Here is an 18,645-nt window from a genome sequence, read left to right as displayed (position 1 = left end):
AACTTTGACATGAAAAAGTGTAAAAACAAGTACAAGATATTTACAATAAGCAGACCTCAGTGCAAGAAAGAGTCTTTCCAACACTGAAAAAGCCCAGAGGCCAACTTTGACATGAAAAGGTGTAAAAACAAGTACAAGATATTTATGTAACCCGGGTTAAAAAGATGCATAAATAGTAAAAGATAAGTGAAATCTGAGAATATAAATATCAAAGAGTTCATTTATTTAAATTTTCTTGTATATTTAAAAAGGTAAGAGTTCATGTAAAATGATTAAAAACATGTTTGCATTGTTTAAAATAAGTTATCTTTCTTTTCTTGTGAATTGTTTGTGAGAACTGTAATTTCCTACGGGGGTAAGGTCTGTGAAGGTAACACAGGGTGGAGAAGGAAAAGGAAAAAAGAGACGAGAGCGCGAGAAGAGAGAGGGCGGTGGTGCGTGAGTTACACGGAGCATCCAGAGAAGTTAGCTTGTTTTTATGTACTAAGAGTAAGTGTGTTTTGACTTTTCGGACAGATAAGTCACAGTGTCGGTAGGCTAGTGACATAACACGTGAAGTTTCAGCGTGAGTCTGCTGGACTGTGTGCTTTGTTTCTTGCGGCCGTGCACGCATTAAGTTAAAGTGAGGCTAACCCAGCCGTTCGCTAATAAGGACTACTGTAGGCTGCCGTTTCGCTGTAGTTGTGGAACGTAACAAGCTGCAGAGGATCGTTACCGAACTGGTTAACGACGGACACACCCCAGATAGTCACTCTGAGTGCCCGCGTCACTCAGAGTACCTCTGGCAACGTGGGAAGCTAAAACAGGTAGCTTGTGGAGCACGTGGAGATCACGGACCTTCCTCATCTTTGTGCTACTGCATTCAGAGCGGAGTGTTTCTGACGGAGCTGAAGACAACTTGTTACCTGGATTAAGCTGGTGGGAATTGCACGTCTCACAAGGTACTGAGTTTATTTATTTATCTTTTGCTCATTGAGTGAAGAACTTCCGGTTGGGAGATCGTTTTGGATTTATTCTGGAGCAACACAGGCCTGCAACGTAGGGTTTATCTCTGCCGGCTTTAGGTTTAGTTTGGGACTGTAATTGTTTTATCACTGGTGGTTTACACTGTATGTGTGGAGATTCTGTGTACAGTGGGTAAATTGCTGTGTGTGTTTTTGGTTTGCCTGAATACTGAAATCTGCCATTTTATTATTTTCTTGTTTTCATTGTTTGGTAAATTAAAGGAGGGTTGCAATGCTCTACTTTACATGGTGTATGACATGATTTACTGCACTATAGACACTAGTGTTAATTTTCGCGTGTAGTGCTACTGGTAAGGAATAAGCTTCATTGATCCCAGAAACAAAAGAGAAGTTAATTTAAAAACATCGTACGAGAGTACACTAGAAAAAGAACCCAAAGCCCATTTATTTAATGGTATTGAGTAAATGAGGGCTACATAAAATGGAGGCACCGCTGGGATGTTTTTGGGTCTCATAGAAGTATTAACAGAGCCACACACTAAAAAAAAAAAAAAAAAGAGTTATAAGTTAACCTACAGTAGCTTGTTTACATTTCTTAGTATTTTTGGCTATTATGAGTATGGCAGACCACACCGTGCTTGCTGCAGAGCTGAAGAGGTGGTGTCGGGGTGAAGGTTTGGAGGAAGCTAAAGCACCCTTGGTTCTGGTTCCAGAAGAAGTGGAAATAGCCCAGATAGAAGAAACCTTGGAGACTATTAAGTGTCTAGGGCGAGTCCGGGTTAGAGGACGCTTGTTCCACACCCCCTTGAGCTGCCTAATGGTTCTCTGCGAGTGCAAACAAAGTATACCTAAAGATAATGCACCCAAGGAAGTGCTGGACCAGCACAGTGGTGAGAAATGGCCGATAGTGACTCTTAAAGAATGTGCAGCTCCTGACGATTTTGCTGTGAAGTTGAAGAGTCTCTTAGACACTGAGGGTAGGACTATGGAAGACATACAAAGCTTATTTCTCAGCTTTGCTCCTCCGCAGCCCAGCTCTGATCCTTCCATAAACTCCACTGAGTCTGTCTTGCAAGCGGTTGGTGATTTTTTGGAGAAGGCACGTAAACCACAAGCTGAAGGTGGTTATCGGCGTTTGAGGCTGTTTTCAGGGAACTTACCAGTTCCCCCTAGTGAAGACCCCTTTGACCATTGGCTTGAGCAGGCATGGCTCATGGTAGAGGAAAGTGACTGTACAGACAAGGAGAAAAGGCGCAGGCTGATGGAAAGTTTAAAGGGGCCAGCGTTGGAGATTGCCAAATCGGTCCGTGAGTCAGACCCTGAGGCAGGCCCTGTTGAATACCTGGAGGCTTTGGAAAGCGCCTTTGGCAGTGCTGAGTCTGGGGATGATCTCTATTTTGCTTTCCGCTTAATGCAGCAACAACCAAGTGAAAAACTGTCTGATTTTCTGAGGCTTCTGGAGAGGGCCCTCAGTAAAGTTGTTCAGAGAGGAGGATTTCCAGCTTCTAGCAAAGACAAAGCTCGCCTAGAACAACTTCTGAGAGGGGCTGTTGTTTCCGATCTCATGCTAATTAATCTGCGCCTGAGAGAGAGAAAGTCCAAACCCCCAACTTTCCTCCAACTCTTAAGTGAGATTCGCACAGAGGAAGAGTATGAGGCATCAAGGAGGAAACTAAATACCTCAGTCCAGCATGTACAGACAAAACCTTTAGGGACTGACAATACAGAAATACAAAGTCTCAAAGCTGAAGTTAAAGAGCTTAAGGCCAAGTTAGCCACCTGCATGACTAAGTCCCCTGATGTCAAAGAGAAAGGCTCGTCCTCAGTGCAGTCAAGTGAGCCCAGTGACACCAAGGAACTGGCTGCTTTGAAAAAAAAAGTGAAAAGACTGCAGCAGAAAGTAGCCCAAAGAGATACTGTTCCAGACTCCTCTTTAAAACTGGCTACCATGGCAGCAGTAGAGGCTAACTCAAAGACAAGGACCCCTTACCAGAACAGAACGCCTTTGGATGAGCAGTTCTGTTACTGTTGTGGGGAAAAGGGACATTTTGTCGCAAAGTGTCAAAATCCTGAAAATCAGAGCAAAGTTATTCGAAAGCTCATCCAAACTGTCAAGACACTGAAAGAAAGTTCAGGTACTTCAACAAGTAATGCCCCTGACACTGACTGTCATGTCAAGCAGGGTCTTCTGACTTCTCCCACCCCAGCTGGAATTCCGGAGGGACTGATTGGGCCCCCAAGTATTGTGCCACTTAAAGTGAATGGACAGCCCTGTGATGCCTTATTTGACAGTGGATCACAGGTCACCATAATATTCGAGTCCTGGTACAAAGCCCATCTGCCTTCCACCCCAGTGCATCCAGTCACTGGTCTCAACATTTGGGGTTTAAGTGAGTCCAATGTCAGTTACCCCTACCTCGGCTATGTTGTGGTAGATGTTGAGTACCCGGCTGAAGTGACTGGCACCAAACACACAGTACCTGTCCTTGCCCTGATCTGTCCAAGCCCAAAAGAAGAGCAGATTCCTGTCATTGTTGGCACTAACACCAGCCATGTCCGCAATTTGGTGCAGGAATGCAGAAAAGAGGGGCGTGACATAACCAAAAGCCTGGGCATCCAAATTCACAGGGAGTCACTACCCACTTTCACAGACTCCATCACCCTAGGCTCTCAAGATGACCAGGTTGGCTGTGTGACTTGGCAGGGTTCAAATCCCTTGTCCTTACCCCTTGGAAAAGACTTGCAAATAACCTGCAAAGTTCATTTTCAGCAGACAGTTGGCAAAGAGATCTTGATGTTTGACTCTTCTCCCTTAGCTCCTCTGCCGGGTGATGTCCTGCTTCAACCCATGGTTGTGCCCGCCAATGCGGTACAAGTTAACAGCTTCAGGATCCTGGTGCAGAACCAGTCCGCCAGGGAAACCATTATCCCGGTTGGAACAGTCATGGGTCACCTTTATCGCACCGAAAGCGTCATCTCCATGCCAAGCAAAGCACCAGAGACGACAGCATTTGACAGCAGCCAGATCGACTTTGGTGACTCTCCTGTGCCTGAGGAGTGGAGGACCGGCTTAGACAGAAACTAGCGGAACGCTCCCACGTGTTCTCAGTCCATGAATGGGACGTTGGCCTTGCAAAAGAGGTGGAGCACACCATCCGCCTGGCTGACACAAGACCTTTTCGGCAAAGATCACGTCGTCTGGCACCTGCAGACATAGAGGATGTAAGAAAACATCTGCAAGAGTTACTCTGTGCCGGCATCATTAAAGAATCCCGTAGCCCCTATGCCTCACCAATTGTAATAGTTAGAAAGAAAAATGGCACCATACGGATGTGCATAGACTACAGGCTCCTTAACAGTCGGACCGTGCCAGACCAGTACACGACCCCCTGCATTGACGAAGCACTGGATTCTTTGTCTGGGAGCAAATGGTTCACAGTGCTGGATCTGCGTAGTGGATACTACCAGATTCCAATGGCAGAGGAAGATAAAGAGAAGACGGCGTTCATCTGTCCCCTAGGCTTTTTCCAATTTGAGAGAATGCCGCAAGGAATAACAGGAGCACCTGCGACTTTCCAGCGTCTAATGGAAAAAACAGTCGGAGACATGAACCTCCTCCAAGTCCTGGTTTACTTGGACGACCTGATTGTTTTCGGAAAGTCGCTGGAGGAACACGAAGAGCGGCTCATTAAAGTCCTAGATCGTCTTGGAGAAGCAGGACTAAAGATCTCCCTGAACAAATGCCAGTTTTGTCAGCCACAGGTGAAGTACCTCGGGCATATTGTGTCTGCCCAAGGTGTCTCTCCTGATCAGCAGAAGATTGAGGCTGTTACCACCTGGCCTCAGCCCCACGACCTAAAGACTCTGAGATCGTTCTTAGGTTTCTGCGGATACTATAGGCGATTCATTGCTAACTATGCTGCCATTGTGAGACCTCTCACTGAACTGACCAAAGGTTATGCTCCGACACAAAAGAGCAGGAAAAAGAGTCCAGACATCAACAAGTCCTACTTGAAAGAGTCAGAACCCTTTGGAGATCGGTGGGATGACGCCTGCAGCAAAGCCTTTCAGCAAATCATCCACTGCCTAACCCATGCACCAGTATTAGCCTTCGCTGATCCTACCAAGCCCTATGAGCTCCACGTGGACGCAAGCTTCAAAGGATTGGGGGCTGTCCTATACCAGCTACAAGAAGGGGACCTAAGGCCAGTTGCATTTGCCAGCAGGAAGTTAAGTCAGGCTGAGAAGAGGTACCCCATACATCAGCTGGAGTTCCTGTCATTAAAGTGGGCTGTGGTTGATCGCTTTCATGACTATCTGTATGGGGCGCGCTTTACAGTGCGAACAGATAATAACCCCTTGACTTATGTTCTGTCTACGGCAAAGCTCAATGCCGTGGGACACAGATGGTTAGCTGCTTTGTCCACGTATGACTTTGATGTCCATTACAGACCAGGCAAGCATAACATAGATGCAGACATCCTCTCCAGAAACTTTGACACTGATGCTGAATGGGAGACTATACCAGAAGCAGCTGTTAAATCCATCTGCAAAAGAGTACAAGTTTCAGAAAGCTCAGGGTGTCCCACCAGATGTGTCGACCAAACCGGGGCTTCCCCGGAATGCATCCCTGACATCTATGCATTTCCTCTTACAATGGAGTTACAGTCACTGGAACACGTCTCAAAAGCTGATCTCGCTAAGGCACAGAAAGAGGATCCAGTCATTGGTCCAGCGGTCAAAGCTGTTCAACAGAATTTATGGACAGGCAACACTCCGGAGCTGTCGCTCCTAAAAAGAGAGAAAGATAAGCTGACCCTGCTGAGTGACGGTCTGCTCTATCGCATCACCAAACATCACTCAGGGGAGGAGGTCCATCAGCTAGTCCTGCCAAAGGTGTATCATGATGTTGTGTTGAGATCAGTACACAATGACTCAGGACACCTGGGCATAGAGAGAACTCTGGATTTACTCCGTCGAAGGTTCTACTGGCCAAGAATGTTGCAGGACACTGAGGACCATATCAAAAGTTGTGGTGAATGCATAACACGCAAGACTCCTGCCCAGAGAGCCGCACCGCTTCACCAGATCTCCAGCAGTGGATCTATGGATCTGGTGTGCATTGACTTTCTCTCAATGGAGACGGATTCCAAGGGCATGAGAAATGTTTTAGTGGTCACAGATCACTTCACGCGCTACGCCCAGGCATTCCCGACCAAGAATCAGACGTCTCAAACAGTGGCCAAAATCCTAGTGGATACGTTTTTTGTCCACTATGGTCTTCCGGCTCGTATCCATTCAGACCAGGGGCGAGACTTTGAGAGTCGTCTGATCAAAGACTTGTTGAAGAACATGGGGATACGGAAGTCGCGCACTACTCCGTATCATCCGCAAGGAGACCCTCAGCCAGAGCGGTTCAATCGAACGCTGCTTTCTATGTTGGGTACTCTAAGCACAGAAAAGAAACGTCAGTGGAGCCAGCATGTCCCTTATTTGGTCCATGCTTATAACAGTACAAAATGTGATGCAACTGGTTTTTCGCCATACTTCCTAATGTTTGGCCGTGAAGCCAGACTGCCAGTGGACTTGTGCTTTGGGACCACAATTGACAAAGCTGAGGAAAGTCATTCACGCTATGTGTCAAAGCTTAAAGAAGATCTCCGTCAAGCCTACAAGCTAGGATCCGAGACGGCAGACAAAGTCCATCAGAAGAACAAAAAGGGCTATGACAAGAGAGTTTGTTTCCAGTCTCTAGAGATAGGAGACAGAGTCCTACTAAAGAACTGGGGTCTCAAAGGGAAGCACAAGTTGCAAACAAGATGGAGTCCAATACCTTACCAAGTTGTTGGAAAAATGCCCAACCTTCCTGTCTACCAACTAAAGAAAGAGAATGGGAGTGGTCGTCTGAAAACAATCCACAGAGACCATATCCTTCCTATTGGCCAACATGTGAAATTGCCAATCCCTGAAGAAAGCAATAACTGTTGTGACAGACAAAAACCAAAGGGCAAGAAACCAAAGCAGGCCACAGTTGCGTCTGACCCTCAGCTGTCACAGGATTCTGATTCGTCCTCAGAAAGTGAATACTATGAGCCTCAGAGATACTACTACACTCAAGAAAGAGTGAGAGAAGCATTAAGACAGGCTCTTAGATCTCAAGCAGTGCCACAAGAGGATTGTGCAAGAGACCAGGATGACGTCAGTGATGAAACTGATTCTGATCAGCGCAGTGAAAAGGAGGAACTGCCACTGGAGGATGAAGACGTTAATCGGGACAGTGAGACTGAGCCCGACCACATGGTGGATATTCAGGAGGAGTCTGACCAAAATGAAGAAGATGATCAAGATTCTGCCCCAGAACCTGATCTGGATTCCATAACAGCCCGGTCTGCCAAAACTCAGAAACCAAATACACACCGTAATTTGTTGGGTGACACTCCTAAACTAAGGCCTAAGAGACAGATTAAACCAGTAGTTCGTTTAACCTATGATGAGCCAGGAAAAGCTAAAGATCAGCCTATCACTATTATACATAGAGGGGTTGTTATCACTATAGGCAAAGACTAAGAGCCATAGTACGTAAAAAGGTCATCCTACTTCCCAAGTTCTTGTAGTTCTTTGGTAGTCTGTTGAGGACACCAGACATTTAGTGGGGGGAGGGTGTAACCCGGGTTAAAAAGATGCATAAATAGTAAAAGATAAGTGAAATCTGAGAATATAAATATCAAAGAGTTCATTTATTTAAATTTTCTTGTATATTTAAAAAGGTAAGAGTTCATGTAAAATGATTAAAAACATGTTTGCATTGTTTAAAATAAGTTATCTTTCTTTTCTTGTGAATTGTTTGTGAGAACTGTAATTTCCTACGGGGGTAAGGTCTGTGAAGGTAACACAGGGTGGAGAAGGAAAAGGAAAAAAGAGACGAGAGCGCGAGAAGAGAGGGCGGTGGTACGTGAGTTACACGGAGCATCCGGAGAAGTTAGCTCGTTTTTATGTACTAAGAGTAAGTGTGTTTTGACTTTTCGGACAGATAAGTCACAGTGTCGGTAGGCTAGTGACATAACACGTAAAGTTTCAGCGTGAGTCTGCTGGACTGTGTGCTTTGTTTCTTGCGGCCGTGCACGCATTAAGTTAAAGTGAGGCTAACCCAGCCGTTCGCTAATAAGGACTACTGTAGGCTGCTGTTTCGCTGTAGTTGTGGAACGTAACAAGCTGCAGAGGATCGTTACCGAACTGGATAACGACGGACACACCCCAGATAGTCACTCTGAGTGCCCGCGTCACTCAGAGTACCTCTGGCAACGTGGGAAGCTAAAACAGGTAGCTTGTGGAGCACGTGGAGATCACGGACCTTCCTCATCTTTGTGCTACTGCATTCAGAGCGGAGTGTTTCTGACGGAGCTGAAGACAACTTGTTACCTGGATTAAGCTGGTGGGAATTGCACGTCTCACAAGGTACTGAGTTTATTTATTTATCTTTTGCTCATTGAGTGAAGAACTTCCGGTTGGGAGATCGTTTTGGATTTATTCTGGAGCAACACAGGCCTGCAACGTAGGGTTTATCTCTGCCGGCTTTAGGTTTAGTTTGGGACTATAATTGTTTTATCACTGGTGGTTTACACTGTATGTGTGGAGATTCTGTGTACAGTGGGTAAATTGCTGTGTGTGTTTTTGGTTTGCCTGAATACTGAAATCTGCCATTTTATTATTTTCTTGTTTTCATTGTTTGGTAAATTAAAGGAGGGTTGCAATGCTCTACTTTACATGGTGTATGACATGATTTACTGCACTATAGACACTAGTGTTAATTTTCGCGTGTAGTGCTACTGGTAAGGAATAAGCTTCATTGATCCCAGAAACAAAAGAGAAGTTAATTTAAAAACATCGTACGAGAGTACACTAGAAAAAGAACCCAAAGCCCATTTATTTAATGGTATTGAGTAAATGAGGGCTACATTTACAATAAGCAGACCTCAGTGCAAGAAAGACTCTTTCCAACACTGATAAGCACAGAGGCCAACTTTGACATTAAAAGGTGTTCAAACAAGTACAAGATATTTACAATAAGCAGGCCTCAATGCAAGAAAGAGTCTTTCCAACACGGAAAAAGCACAGAGGCCAACTTTGACATGAAAAGGTGTAAAAACAAGTACAAGATATTTACAATAAGCAGACCTCAGTGCAAGAAAGACTCTTTCCAACACTGATAAGCACAGAGGCCAACTTTGACATGAAAAGGTGTAAAAACAAGTACAAGATATTTACAATAAGCAGACCTCAGTGCGAGAAAGCGAGGTGGGGAGGGGGTACTCACCTTCCACTTCACTGACACGCATCAGCATCCAGTTCTTCATGAGAAGAGGGGGAGGATGAGAGGGCGATGTACTCACCTTTACTGACACGCTCGGTATCAGTGTCCCACGCTTCATCAGAAGAGATGGCGCTCAGGAGACTGTCATCAAGGATCCTGATGACTTCAGAAAGGTCTCGTTCTTGGGACGTTCAACAATGTAGTCAAGACAGCCTGTAAGGAAACAAAGTTTAAAATAACAGTAGGAATGTAGTAAGCACCCAGTGCTAAAGCTACAGGCTACATTCATATCAGACTGAATGACACTTTACTTGTTCATGTGAGAAGAAAACAAGATTTCAACTATGTCCACAATCATTAAGTGAAGCATCCAAATCTCTGCCAAGGCAGCTCACTCTGTGCACACTACACTTTTAAGGTAACAGTATTGTATTTTGTATACATTCATTTTGTTTATTTGTTCTTTTTAAACCTTTATGCAAACACTACGTTGGACTAGGTCATGGATAATAGGTACTGATTTGTAAAGAACTGGACATGAATAGCATACTGCAGTAAATTCATAAATAATTTAGCAGCTCATTCTCATATTTTTTTTAATTCTTTCATTAACGATGTAAAATATAACGAAACATTTAATCTCCCCATGTACCAATTCCATGTCCTAAATATTGCTAATACAAAAAAGGCAGTAGAACTCCACACACAATTTTAAAAATAAAACACATTTTTGTAACAGTTTGACTTCATGAATATTTTTTACTATGATTGATGTTTTCAATATTCTTTTTTATATTATTTCATTTTATTTTATTTATCATCGCATATGTAGCTGGGAAAAAGTTATAGTTTATTTAAATGAAGCCTTTGATCCAGAGAAGAAAATGATGTCAGGACCTACAGGGGACCTGGTGTGTTTACTCCTATATGTCCTAACATTGTGAGGAGATGCTGTTACCATAGAAACCGATATACACATATACATATGTATATTTGGGGAGGGGGGCATTTTACGAATTTTAAGCTAATTTTAACCATTTCATTGGAAAAAAAAGTGTCAAATTTGAAGGCTTCAAATCAAAGTAAAACCTTTTTTCACATTCATACACCAGTCGGTAATAAATTCTACACCTCTCCTGGAAAATTTAAAGCATAAAAGCGATTTGCCAGGAAAAGTCTTAGAACACACTTATTTTGATCACATTAAAACGTGATATTCACACTGGAACCTGTAAAATTACTATAGTCATCTAGTGATTCTTGAAATAATTGAAGAAATTTTGAAATGTACCTGGTGGCTGTCGACGAGTCGGGGTCCACGATCTTCAAGCTTTGCTGTTATGATGAAACACAAGTACAAAAGATCCAAAGATGCAGTAGTTGTTGTCGCTTTGTAGTAAAATCCGCTTTCTGTAGAAATATTCTCCAAAAGTTATCTTTCCACAAGCTGAGCTTGGAGCAGGTCAAGACAAATCCAAGAGCAAGTGTAAAGGAACAGCTGGAACCTTGCGCAGCATTCATATACCAACAGCCTGCGTGGTTACGGTTGCTAACATGCGTGTGCACGTGATATAACTATATGAACTGAGCCCATCAGTGTAATTTACAGTAAAGTTATGGTCATTTATAGTTACTGCCTTTGTCACCCTTTATGTGGGATGTCTAATAACCATGTAGGTATATCCAGAAATAAACACAGATATTAGAAAGCAGTAAGTCAGTACCTGCGATGTTTGTTTCAGTGAATAACATTAGCATAGCTCATGCTAATATTACAGCTTCACATTTTTCTTTTCAAAGGTAACAAAAACTTTGCGTTCTCGCTACTTACCATGCTGTAATACAGGTATATGCTAGCAATGACAACATTTAACAGATGTTTTTTAAATGCTAGCCGTGCTAATTAGCCTTAGGATCGCTTGAGGTCTTGTTTCCAGCTCTAGTTGTCATAAGGGAACTTAGGCCTGTGCGAGCCTTTGGCACGAAAATGAGTCTCGTAAAGCTCACTATTAAACTGACAAAAAGCCTTAGAACCTAGAAACTATTATTCTTACAACTGTGCTGTGTTTATGTTATAACATATAGCAAGAACCTATAACGATAATTGACATTTGACCTCACTGAATGATTATAGCAGCTGTGTGTTATGTCATGGCATGTTTTTAAAATGCCACCTGAAATTTAGGAGGGGGGTTCTTGAGAGTTTTGTACTTTCATCTGATAACACATACTGTTTATGTATATTTAACACAACAGGCAAGGGATTGTGGTATAATTAGAATTAACACAGATTGTGTAGTCTTTAAATAGACGAGCATTTTTAAAAGCACACATATTATTTGAACACTTCCGTAACTTATTTTTAGTTTTGCTGCACATAAGTTGAATGCAATTAAATCTCATTACCTTTTATTATCCTTGAACTTATTTCATTACACGTAATATAAACACTGCTTATTTAGAAAATAATAATTAAAACACTTCTTGTAATGCGTTAAAATCAGCCCAACTTTTATTTTCAAATTTAAAGCATTTCAGCCAACATACTGGACACTGTTCTGCTGAACAACACACATATTTCCAATATTGTAGCTGGTGTTACTTAATAATTTATTATTTTATTTGTCACACACTTTAAAACTTTAATAACTTTTCAATGAAACAAAGTCTCAGATTTAATTATTCTGAAACTAAGTTTAAGCTTCCCATAACTTTTATTGCAAGTTACATTACTAATATAATAAATATAAAATGTTTTTATTGTTCATCCACAAGTGCAGTCTCTGGCTCAAACAACACAGAAGCTTGGTATGTTCATTTGTCAGTCGAGGCATTACTGCTTGAGTGCCTGTCATGAATTTAGCTCATCCAAATGCAATTGTCTGAAGAAAGTCTTTAACATTGTCCCAACTTCCCTTAAGTACAGTGGCAGTAGATGTGGGCTGGAGATGCAATGACCTTGAACCTGCAGGTGACCACACCATCTGTGATGGAGGGCTCATCTCTCCTGGTGTCCTGCAAGGAAACAACAATATTCTTTAGAACACCAAGTTATATTTGATCTACTTATTTCACTTATCTGTGGCCGGGTTGTGGGGGCAGCAGCCTAAGCAGAGAACTCCAGACCTCCTTTTCCACACCCACCTCCTCCAGCTTATCTAGGGGAACTCCATCATGTCTTGGGTCTGATTCAGGGCCTCCTCCTGGTGGGAGCTCGTCCAGTACACCTCACCTGGGAGACGCTCAGGAGGAATCCTTGTCAGATGCCAGAACCACTTTAACCTGCTCCTTTTGATGTGGATGAGAGAAAAATACAGAAAAAACCCAATAATCATATGATTTCTGATGAGCATGCGCTTTGGCAACAGTGGGAAGGAAAAACTCCATTTTAAAAGAAAGAATCCTCCAGTAGCACCAGGCCGAGGAAGGGACAGCCATCTGCCACAACCTGTTGGGATGAGCAGAGGAAGACAGGACAAAAGATAAAACTGAAGGCTCTGCCTTCCATTCTACTTTTAAATACTCTAGGAACAACAAGTAAGCCTGCAGTGTGAGAGCGAAGTGCTCTAATAGGGTGATATGGTACTACAAGGTCATTAAGATAAGATGGGGCCTGATTATTTAAGACCTTGTATGTGAGGAGCAGGATTTTGAATTCAATTCCGGATTTAACAGGGAGCCATAGTCTGTCCCCCAGTGCATGTAGCAGGCATGGAGGAGATCCAGGCCCCAGACACCCAGAGGCCCCCAGAATGTGAGAGCCCAAGGAGGACCATTGGAGTTGCAGCCATGCCACCCTCCTGGGAAGCGCTGAGGAGAGCCCCAGATTAGAGGTCACCCAGCAGCCACGGAGCAGAAGCACAGGGGGCCCGTGATGTGGCCGTGGGCTCTGCCGGCAGACAGCTGTGCCAGAGTGACCTGAGCCACAGGCCCAGAGGCCAGAGGACTGAGAGCCCCCCACCCCCCGGAAGTTGCCTGACGGAGCCACGGGTGCCAGACCCCGCCAAGCAGTCACTGGGAGTGAGCCGGTACATACCTGAGCGCCCAGCCCCGGACACCAGAACCACCAACACACCGACGCCTGAGGGCATCAACCAATGGCAAGGAGTGTGGTGAATCGAGATAGTCGATGAAGTCCTACCCCACCACCCTCGGGAAAAAACATACGTTACTTATGTTGTTTCTTTTTATGTGTTTTACAACTGTGAAAGATTCACTGACTCTTACTAAATGACCTCACACAGTGCCTAATTTCTAAAAAGGATTTCACACTAATAGAAACACATCGACGTCTCTTTTTCTCAGAGAGAAACATGTAAACCTGCACTCACACTGTATTCTTTTTGTTAAACCGTCACTGGCTCCTTCACTGGCCTCCTCATGTTTGGGTGACACTTAACAGCTAATTACTGAAATGTTCTCATTGCATGTTTGTATATCAACTAACGCACGGTTGGATCACCCAGAGAACTTTCTACTCACACGAAACATTTTTGCAAATGCATCCTGACGCTAATTTGACCTGCAGGCTTTCAATTGCTCCTCTGTTGTAAACCCCACAGCAGCTTTTTCAGGCCAAAAGAAGGTTTTGCACTAGCACAGAATCTGACCCTGAATATCACCATGATAGCTCTGACCACTTGATTTCTCGTTCTTAACTTTATCAAATGAAACACTCTGAAGATGACAGCTGAATTCCAATCAATTAAACTAACTCTGCATATTGTATTCCTGTCTTGGGATCAAAGTGCTGGAGAGGTGATCTGGTGAGTTCCTGCAGGACAACATGATGTGAAAAATTCTTGTTTGGTTTGAACAACAAAACTGATGAGTTGCTGACTGTGAGCTGCAGCTAGTGTAAATCATGCTTTTGATGGATATTTCTCACTGACACACTTTTTGACCTCCTCTAATAACAAATGTTACCTGAGTTCAGTGTGCACTGCTTTCGTGTCAAGCAGATATGTGTCATATGTCATATGTGTTCTTGATTGAACCTCCTGCTCTGGTTGTTTCATGCAGGCTATACTTATGTTCTTGATCAAAACCGACCTCAAAAATAATCAGAATCAGAATCAGAAAGGGTTTTATTGCCAAATGTTGAGCAGGTTTACAACATTAGGAAATTGCTGCGGTGCTTCAGTGCAAACATGCTGTCATAAATAGCACTTAAATAGACATGGAAAAAAATAAAAGTAGGGATAAGAATTAAAAGTGCTACGTGGAAAGATATGTGCATGAGATATACATGAGATATATACATGAGAATAAGAATTAAGAGTGCTACGTTGAAAGATATATACATGAGTACAGGTGGTGATCAGTGCCAAACATAGAATGATGCAGTGACACAGCGTAGGGTCATGTGTTAGTGGCGGGTACAGTCATATGGTTATTGTTCATGTGTCCAACAGCAGAGGGGAAGAAACTGTTCTTATGGTGAGAGGTTCTGGTGCGAATGGACCGGAGCCTCCTGCCTGAGGGGAGCAGGTCAAACAGACTGTGTCCAGGGTGAGAAGGGTCAGCTGAGATCCGAGCTGCACGCCGCAGTGTCCTGGAGGTGTACAGGTCCTGCAAAGATGGGAGTCTGCAGCCAATCACCTTCTCAGCAGAGCGCACAACACGCTGCAGTCTCTGTTTGTCCCTGATAGTGGCTCCAGCGTACCACACGGTGATGGAGGAGGTGAGGATGGACTCGATGATTGCAGTGTAGAACTGCATCATCGTCCGTGTTGGCAGGTTGAATTTCTTCAGCTGCCTCAGGAAGTACATCCTCTGCTGGGCTTTCTTGATGACAGAGGTGATGGTGGGCTCCCACTTCAGGTCCTGGGTGATGGTGGTACCCAGGAAGTGGAATGAGTCCACAGAGGTGATGGGGGTGTCAGTCAGGATGATGGGGGGGAGTGGGGCTGTGTGCTTCCTGAAGTCCACAATAATCTCCACTGTCTTCTGGGCATTCAGCACCAGGTTGTTGCGGCTGCACCAGGACACCAGACGTTCAACCTCCCTCCTGTAGGCAGACTCGTCCCCGTCCGAGATGAGTCCAATAACGGTGGTGTCATCTGCAAACTTGATTAGCTTGACAGACTGGTGGGTGGAGGTGCAGCAGTTGGTGTACAGGGAGAAGAGCAGAGGAGAAAGAACACAGCCCTGAGGGGAGCTGGTGCTGATGGTCCGGGAGTCCGAGACATTCTTTCCCAGCCTCACATGCTGCTTCCTGTCCGTCAGGAAGTCAGTGATCCACCGGCAGATGGGATCAGGCACATTCATCTGGGAAAGCTTGTCTCGGAGATGGTCTGGAAGGATGGTGTTGAAGGCAGAGCTGAAGTCCACAAACAGGATCCTGGCGTAGGTTCCTGGGGAGTCCAGATGCTGCAGGATGAAGTGTAGGGCCATGTTGATGGCGTCGTCTACAGACCTGTTGGCTCTATATGCAAACTGCAGGGGGTCCAGGAGGGGGGCCGTGAGGGTCCTGAGATGGGAGAGAACTAGGTGCTCAAAAGACTTCATGACCACAGATGTCAGAGCCACGGGTCTGTAGTCATTTAGTCCAGTGATCCTAGGTTTCTTGGGGACAGGGATTATGGTGGAGGACTTGAAGCAGGCAGGCACATGACATGCCTGCAGTGAGGAGTTGAAAATGCCAGAAAACACTGGGGCCAGCTCGTTTGCACAGTGTCTGAGGGTGGCAGGAGACACGCCGTCTGGGCCGGGAGCTTTCCGAGCATTCAGACTCTTAAACTGCTTCCTCACATCTGCTTCATGAATATGAAGAGTTGTGGTGGGAGGAGGTGGTGTGAAATCCTCTTTTGTGTGGGGTGAGGAGGGGGGTGTTGTAGGTGAACGGTTTGAAGGTGGTGATGGCTCTATGGAGGGGGGAGAGGTGGGGGAATTAGTGTCCAAAGTGTCTCTATTGTTGGGGCCGTTGGAGGTGTGAAGGCTGCCTGATGGCTCGTCAAAACGGCAGTAAAAGTCGTTAAGGGTGTTGGCTAAGAGCAAGTCATCAGTGGAGTGGGGGGTTTTAGGCTTGTAGTTGGTGATATTCCTAAAACCTTTCCACACAGAGGCCGAGTCATTCTCTGAGATCTGCTGCTGCATCTTCTCAGAGTGCTGATGTTTAGCAATGTCCACTTCTTTAGTGAACCTGTACTTGGCCTCTCTGTAGCAGTCCCTGTCTCCGCTTCTGAACGCCTTTCTCTTTTCCAGCCACAGCTTTTTGAGTTTAGGAGTAAACCAGGGTTTGTCATTGTTATAACTCACCCTGGTGCGTGATGGCACAATGCTGTCCTCACAGAAGTGGATATAGGAGGTGACAGTGTCCGTAAACTCGTCCAAGCTGTTAGAAGCAGCCTTCAATGTGTCCCAGTCTGTAGACTCCAAACACATGCGAAGCTCCTCCACAGCCTCGTTGCTCCACAGTTTTTTAGTCCTCACGACAGGTTTGGAGAGCTTCAGCCTCTGTCTGTACGCGGGGATTAGGTGGATCATGACGTGGTCAGAAAGTCCGAGAGAAGCGCGGTGCACTGCGCGATAGGCCCCGCTGATCGTGCTGTAGCAGTGGTCCAATGTCCTCTCCTCTCTGGTCGGGCATTTAATATACTGCTTATATTTTGGAAGCTCATGGCTCAGATTGGCTTTGTTAAAGTCCCCAAGAGCAATGATGAGAGAGTCCGGGAATGTCCGCTCCGTGTGGAGAATCTGCTCCGCGAGTGCGCACTGAGCTGCCTGCGCATCTGCGTCTGGCGGGATGTAAACAGCGGCCAGGATGAATGAAGCAAACTCCCGCGGAGAATAAAACGGTTTGCAGTGGATAAAAAGATATTCCAGAGAGGAAGAGCAGTGCTGAGCAATCACTGTCACATCTGTGCACCAGCCACTATTGATGTAGAAGCAGAGACCTCCACCTTTGGACTTACCGGAGAGAGCGGCCTGCCGGTCCGCGCGCAGCAGATGGAAGCCCTCCAGCTTGAGCGCGCAGTCTGGGATGTTCTCACTGAGCCACGACTCCGTAAAACATAAGACACAGGAGGAGGCAAAGTCTCTGTTCATGCTTCTCATCAGGGCCAGTTCGTCAATCTTATTGCCGAGTGAGCGTACATTAGAAAGGAAGATCCCAGGAAGAGCAGTTCGCAGTCCGCGTCTCCTCAAACGCACGAGTGCGCCGGCTCGCTTCCCTCTAAATGATGTTTATCTTAAGATAGACACTCAGTGATGCTGCAATAGCAGGAACTGACCTTCAAACCCTCATCCTGCCCTGCACCAGTGGTCACAGTGGGAGATTGAAGTAGTTTAAGCAGTTTTGTCCTGTTGAAATCATCTTTAGTGAGCCCCTCTGATAAATATTTAGACTTTCACACATTTCAGGTTGTAGGAGTGGGCTGATTAAAGTGTCTACTTTCTTCACTTTACAAGCAGCTTAAATATTGTACAAGGACATTGCTCAAAATTTTATAACACATCTGTTCTGCTATCCCTCCTGTCAGCTAAGCACAGAAAGCTGAGGTTACAGTTCATATGGGTTTGGAAAATTGGGAAACAATGCTGAGTCTCAATTTCAATCTTGTTGTAAGACAGATTATATTTTTCATGAATAGAGTCAGCCAGGACACAGCCTTCCCCTGCACCCGTACCTACTCCTAATACCTAATACACAGAAGAGTAAACACAGTCAGTAAGTTTGTCACTTACTGAACTCATCAGGAATCAGAAGACTGCAAATCCTGTAAAAGAGTTAAACATGCAGCGTTAAGAGCATATGAGCTGGCATTATGGTTAGTTTATTGAAATTTAATTTTACACTTTTTTATTTAACAAGCTTAGGAGCCCTGGCCAGTGTGAGTGTAGAATAATCAAGTCTCCTCCTCTGATAAACCTCCATCTGTATTACTGAAAACAGTTAATGAGACTGAGTGTGAACATCTTCTATATTATGTGTCCTAAACTGACATACATGGCCTGCTACACTAAACCAAAGGAATCCCAAAAAGTTGGCTCTGTGCATCTGGATGTAGGGTTTTCAGTGGGAGAAACGTTTTATCGCTCATCCGAGTGACGTCTTCAACCTCAGCTGACTGCAGGTTTAATCAAACTTATACAACAGTACATTTCCATAATGACTGACACTAACACCACTGGAGAACAGTTTTAGCCATTATGCAACAGCCCAGCCACAGTTCACCATCAAGTTAAACTGAATAGACATTCGAAGCTAACCTCTAAGAGAAAATCTTTTCACTTTGTGCCATAAGTCTTAATGCAAGCTGAACATTTAAAAGTCTTTCCTGAAAACCCTCTCTTATCTGATCATTTTCTAATAACAGTTTAATATACAATAAATGATTACACAGCAGTGGGGAGATTTCATCACAG

The 18,645-nt window shown here is 44.6% G+C and overlaps 1 long non-coding RNA gene across 1 annotated transcript; it reads right to left on the bottom strand.

The window, feature by feature from the left end:
• Positions 1–8,926: 8,926 nt before the first annotated feature.
• Positions 8,927–11,343, bottom strand: LOC309690713. The gene is made up of 3 exons (XR_014271796.1): positions 11,108–11,343; positions 10,568–10,611; positions 8,927–9,489 (listed from the first exon to the last, which is right to left on the bottom strand). It is a non-coding gene; the product is annotated as an uncharacterized lncRNA (long non-coding RNA).
• Positions 11,344–18,645: the final 7,302 nt, after the last annotated feature.

This window comes from Aulonocara stuartgranti, assembly GCF_965226115.1.
Source record: "Aulonocara stuartgranti genome assembly, chromosome: 16".
NCBI lineage: Eukaryota > Metazoa > Chordata > Actinopteri > Cichliformes > Cichlidae > Aulonocara > Aulonocara stuartgranti.
The sequence above is the reverse complement of the archived record's forward strand: the minus strand, read 5'-3'. Positions and strand labels throughout refer to the sequence as shown.